This window comes from Canis lupus, chromosome 33 (genome assembly GCF_003254725.2).
Source record: "Canis lupus dingo isolate Sandy chromosome 33, ASM325472v2, whole genome shotgun sequence".
NCBI classification, from domain to species: domain Eukaryota; kingdom Metazoa; phylum Chordata; class Mammalia; order Carnivora; family Canidae; genus Canis; species Canis lupus.
In genome coordinates this window covers 11,389,874-11,395,873 of record NC_064275.1, presented here as the reverse complement: position 1 = coordinate 11,395,873, position 6,000 = coordinate 11,389,874, and positions in this window count along the sequence as shown.

Below are 6,000 nucleotides of genomic sequence, written 5' to 3'. Positions count from 1 at the left end.
GACGGGTGAGCTGGCCTGGGATGGGAACGGAGGGGGCGGAAGGTCCACCGGGGAGCATCCATCTGCTGCAAAACTAGGTAACAGCTTCCCACGACTCCCAGTTTGGGAATCTGTCCCGGTCAACACAAGTGCTTATAGGAACGTGCGTAGGGGCACCTACTTGAAAACAGCTCCCAGAAACGCGTGTCTGCGAAAGCATGTTCACGGGACTCAGAGCAAGAAATAACCTGTACTTTTAAGAATCTCGGGTTAATGCTCGCATCCCAGGATACAGGAACACAGAAGACCACGGAATGTGCAGACCCGACCACCAGGGTCTCGTGTAACCCAAGGCACGTCCGGAAGGAAAAGCTCCTTGGATTCACTGATCCCCCCACCTTCTGCCTGAAAAGATTCTCCCCTGCTTAGTGCTCAAGGAAGGAGCCTGGGGCCCAGCAGGTGCCTTGCATCGCTGCCACCTGCAGCCCAAGCAGGTGGGGGAGCGCACCCCAGGCCGAGGGCAGGAAAGGCGAGCGCCTGCACGGTGGCATCACAGAGGCCTGCACCCCATTTGGTGGCTCCGACGGTTTGGGGCGCCCACACCGATGAAATGCACACGGGAATCTCCTACAAATTGCTGCGGCCCTTCCTCCGCCTCTCGGCTCCAGGGCACCCCCCACCCCCACCCCCCGGGATTACAGGGGCGAAGGGCCGAAGCGGGAACCCACCCACCCGGTCAGCCTGGGTTGAAGCCACTGGCTGACACCCCAGGGAGCTCGGCCCCCCGCCTCAGCCTTCCCGAACCCCTCGGGTCTCCCTTGCTGACCTCAGGATCCGCACAGGGGATCAAGGTAACGGATGGAGACAGGGGGGCAGGGCGCTCCCCCCTCCTGTGCCCCGCCTTTGCTTTCCCGGGGCTTTGATGTAAACTCCACTTACCCGGACGCCCCGGAGCCCCCGCGGCCCGGCAGGTGCAGCGCCCGCCTTCGGCCCAGGGCCTGACCCCGGGGTCCCGGGATCGAGTCCCGCAGCGGGCTCCTCGCGGGGAGCCTGCTTCTCCCTCTGCCTGTGTCTGTGTGTCTCATGCATGCATGAATGAATGAATGAATAAATACCTTCAGAAAAATAAAGACTAAACTAAAATAAAAAATAAATCCCACTTCCCAAACTGGAACGCCCCGCGTTCTGCGTTGATCTCTGAAGCCAGTTATGTCCCTGAATTTGCTTTGCAAGCTTTCTTCCAGCTTCTTTGCAGCCACTCTCTAGGGTTAAGCGGTTGTGTAGCTTTTTATCTTCTTCCACAAACCCCCCTGCCCCCCCCCCCCAGATGCTGGCTGCGGATCTGCAGGGGACCCTCTCGGAGGCGGGGGCTCTTGAGGTCGCGACAGCCTCCCCCCCCGCCCCCCCCCACCCCCCCGCCAGCCTGTGCGCGGCTGCAGGCGGGGCTCAGCCTCCTCATCAGCTGGGCCAGGGGACAGCGAACCCCGGAGCCCGGAGCCCCGGCGCTTCGCTCCCAGACCCAGGGCAGCGCGTGCGCCCCCCTGATGCGCCCTGCGGGAAGCTCCCACCCCGCACCCTTCAAAGCAGCAGCGGGCAGGCGGCCGCGGGCCTGTCCCGGGCTGGGGGCCGGAGGGCAGAGCCACACCCTGCCCCACCCCCGGGACCCCAGGCCGCCCGCCCGCCCACAAGAACCCCCGCTGGCGCCCCGCAGGGCTCCAAGCACCTGCTTCGGCTTGGAGGAGGACGAGGGGAGGGGGCCTCCCGCAGCCCCGGAGGAGCGGGCCGAGGCTGGCGGCAAGGGGGGGACACCAGAGCCTTCTGCGGGCCACGGCACAAGGGAGCGGGGCCCAGGAGAGCCCAGGCTCTGACCGCCTAGAAACCCCACAGGGCACGGGGTGTGTGGGGTCCCCGACAGGCCGCCGAGCAGGTCCCCGAGCAGGTGTCCCCGAGCAGGTCCCCGAGCTGCTCTCCGAGCTGGTCCCCCGAACAGGTCCCTGACAGGCTACCAAGCAGGTCCCCCCGAGTAGGCAGCCCCAAGCAGGTGCCCCCGAGCAGGTCCCCTGAGCTGGTCCCCAACAGGCCGCCGAGCAAGTCCCGGAGCAGGCCCCCGAGCAGGTCCCTGACAGGCCACCGAGCAGGTCCCCGAGCAGGTGCCCCCGAGCAGGTGCCCCCGAGCAGGTCCCCGAGCTGGTCCCCTGAGCTGGTCCCCCGAACAGGTCCCTGACAGGCTACCAAGCAGGTCCCCCCGAGTAGGCAGCCCCAAGCAGGTGCCCACGAGCAGGTGCCCCCGAGCAGGTCCCCGAGCTGGTCCCCCGAGCTGGTCCCTGACAGGCTACCAAGCAGGTCCCCCCGTATAGGCATCCCCAAGCTGGTGCCCCCGAGCAGGTCCCCGGAGCTGGTCCCCAACAGGCCGCAGAGCAAGTCCCGGAGCAGGCCCCCGAGCAGGTCCCTGACAGGCCACCGAGCAGGTCCCCCCGAGCAGGTCCCCGAGCAGGCCCCAAAGCAGGTCCCTCGAGCAGGTCCCTGACAGGCCACCAAGCAGGTCCCCCGAGCAAGTCCCCGAGCAGGTCCCCCAACAGGTCCCCGAGCTGGTCCCCGAGCAGGAACCCCCGAGCAGGGCCCCCGAGCAGGTCCCCCAAGCAAGCCCCCGCCCCCCCGAGCCGGGCCCCCTAGCAGGGCCCGGGGCAGCCCCCGAAGCAGCCCGTAAGCCTCCTGGGAGCCAGCGACTCGGCCCTTTTCAAATAAATGCTCTGAGCTGTCCTTTGTGGACCTGGCCTGCTCGGAGGGAAGGACCCCCTGTTGTCCTGGGGGGCCGGGCGGGGGGGCGCCAGGGAAGGGGCCTGCGCGCTCAGCAGCAGGGGGTCCCCGGGACAAGGTGCAGCGGGGCCTCCCCTGCGGTCTCATTATTCCCGAAATGCGAACTGCGAGGGCTGCTTCAGGCGCTTGTCCTCAGTGGCAAACCCCCAAGCCCGGGCTTCTGTGGGCCCCGCTGGCGGGCTGCACACCGAGGTTCTTGTAGGCTCGAGATCAAAGTGGGAAGATTAATCTAGGTGGGTCACTGGTCAGTAATTTTGTGCCAGCTTTTGAAGGTGGATGTGGGACAGACACTTCTAATTATTTATGACACTTTTATTACTACAGCTCTTTCCTCCGAAGGAATTTTCTGAATTCAGTGTGCTTTAGAATTCTATTGCTAGTCATCACAGCTTGTTGAAACATGGGGTGATATGCAAGTAAGCAATTTAAAATGTTCTCCTTTAAAAAAAAAGATTTTATTTGAGAGAGAGAGTGAGAGCACACAAGCAGGGGGAGGAGCGAAGGGAGAGGGAGAAGCAGGCTCCCCACTGAGCAGAGAGCCCCATGTGGGGCTCCATCCCAGGACCCTGGGATCATGACCTGAGGTGAAGGCAGATACTTAACGGACTGAGCCACCCAGACACCCCTAAAACTTTCTTTTCTAAGTACATTTTATACGTATTCCCATCATCTTATTTTTCTGTTGGCAAGAGCGCACACTTTGTTTCAATTAAATCACATATTTAAAGGCAAATTTCAAAGCTGTAACTTAAAATACTTAATAACAACCAGTAGTCGATACCGCTGAGAAGCAATTTTAGTATGGGAGAAAGAACTCCAGGATTGAGACTCAAATACTAGGTTTAGTTTAGCCCTACTGCTTTAGAAAATACCATTTAACCTTGCCAGCCTCCGTGTCTTTAGACAGAAAACAAGGATGAAGAGGTCTCCTTGGATGAATTGTGGTGGGAAGAGCTGGATGTGATCAAGTCCATGAAAGGCACCAGGGAAAGAGTTTGATCGTTAGTGTTTTCCTGGATAAATCGCGTAGACAGACTAGCATTGGCAGGATTGAAGGGTAGCCTTGAGGAGAGGTTCATATTCGGGGACTAGGGTCCACAGATGGCCTTCCTTAGGAAGCCCATGAATCCCCTAAAATGATGTGCAAAACTTCTGAGCACCTGTGTATGTTAGGGTTTTCTGGGTTGCAGGTGACAGAAACCAAACCCCTACTAGCTTATCCAAAGGGGAGCTTGACTCAAGTACAGGTGGAACCAGGGCTTGGAATAAAGCTGAAATTCTCCCGCCACCCAGCAGATCCGATTCTTCCTTTATGGTCATTCACTTCTACACGGTTGACCGACTTCTTCAAAAAACGTTGGAAGGTGTGGCTTCGGATTACGTCACCTGTAGTAGAGGGGGACTGACCTGGCTCTCCCTCCCCGCAAGATGAGAAGTCCCAGGAAAGGACCCAGATCATTCTGTCTTGATCAGAACCAATCACTGAGACCAAGAGGCAGGGGGTTTAAGATGCTGCTGGGGACTACTTGTATGTCAATCTAGGGGAAAAAAAAATTTCCCCAGGGGAAGAAAGGGCTTGGCGTGTTTCTAGGAAATAAAATTCACGTGTATGGAATATTTGGTGGAAATTTTTGGGGGGGGGGCGTTCTTTCTCAGATTTTCAAATGTTTTCATTCACTATAGAAGAACCACAGAAGTATAGATTTAAGAATTAAAAGATTCCCTCTTGTGGAGATTATCTGGTGACCTGTTTTCTTAAGCCCAATGTTTCTATGAGTATATACAAGTTTTCATTTAACTTCAGTCATGATTAAAAAATGAATGCAAAGTATTAGTAATCTTCACATAAATTAATATTCTAATAGGAGTGCAAAGACTTTAAAATGTAGTAATTCTCGTCAATTTAGACTCAAAATGGCCAACACCTGTAAATAGATGTCAATTTAACTCGATGAATATTTCAATACTATGTATCAGATTTGGCCTAGACCATGTCAAAATATAGTTGACAATTTGGGGAAAACATCCTTAGTATTTGTGGTGTCAATTTGGCTAGGATATGGTGTCTAGATGTTCGTCAAACACCCCTCTGGAGGTTGCTGTGAAGATATTTTTTAGGTGTGATTAACATTTAAATCAGTAGACTGAATAAAGCAATTAATCTCTACCGCGGGGGGCGTCATACAATCAGCTGAAGGCCTAAAAGCAAAGACGGGGTTCTTAAAGAAGCAATTCTGTCTCAAGACTGCAGCGTGGGGAACCTTACCTGTTTCCAGCCTATAAATTGTGGCCTGACGACTGAAACATCAACTCTTCCGTGAATCTCCAACCTGTTCTATAGATTTCAGACTTGCAAACCCTCACAATCACATGAACCAACTTCTTAAAATAAGTCTTTCTCTCTATATGTATCTATATCCAACTGCTTTTGTTTCTCTAGAGAATCTTGGCTGATATAATATCCCTAAACTACAAAAGAGTACCTAGAATTAAGAAGAACCAACAACCCAATAATAAAATGAGCCAAAGTACAGCAGAAGAAACAGACCACCCACCTACCTTGACATGGACCTTGACCAGCTGCTGGAGATGTCCCTTGGGGAAATTAACTGATAGGACTGTACAGGCCAGGGGCGGGCACCTGCTATTCCTGGGCTGGCGCGGGGAGTCAGCACATCATGCCGATGCGCCTGCTCGGGACTAAGTAGGAGGTGTGGCCCATGGAGAAGACTGAGGTGGTGAAGAGGCACCTGCCTGTTATCATCATCCTGCTGGAGTTGGTGAGCAAATAGTGGGCATCTGCAAGAGCAAGAGCCTCAATCAGGTGAAAATCATGCCAGAGATGATTGGTCACCACTTGGGCAAGTTCTCTCTCACCTGCAAGCCCATGAGGCTTGGTCTACCTGCATTGAGGCCACCCACTTGCTTCTCCCCTCTCGAGTAGCCTCCTGGGCCAAGAAAAGCACAGACTCCCTGCACCCACCTGTCCACACTGCCCCCCCCGCCCCCGCAAAGTGACTGTTCTGCACCTGTTCATGGAAAAAAGGATATTTAATGTTTCTTGAAATAAGAGATGTTGCATTAAAACTAAATTAAGAAATATTCCTTGCATATCACACCCATTGGTTGTGGGAAAACGCTACTCAAGCATTGCTGGGGAAATAAAAAAATACTACGCTGTAGACAGTTACCTTTGACCCAGCA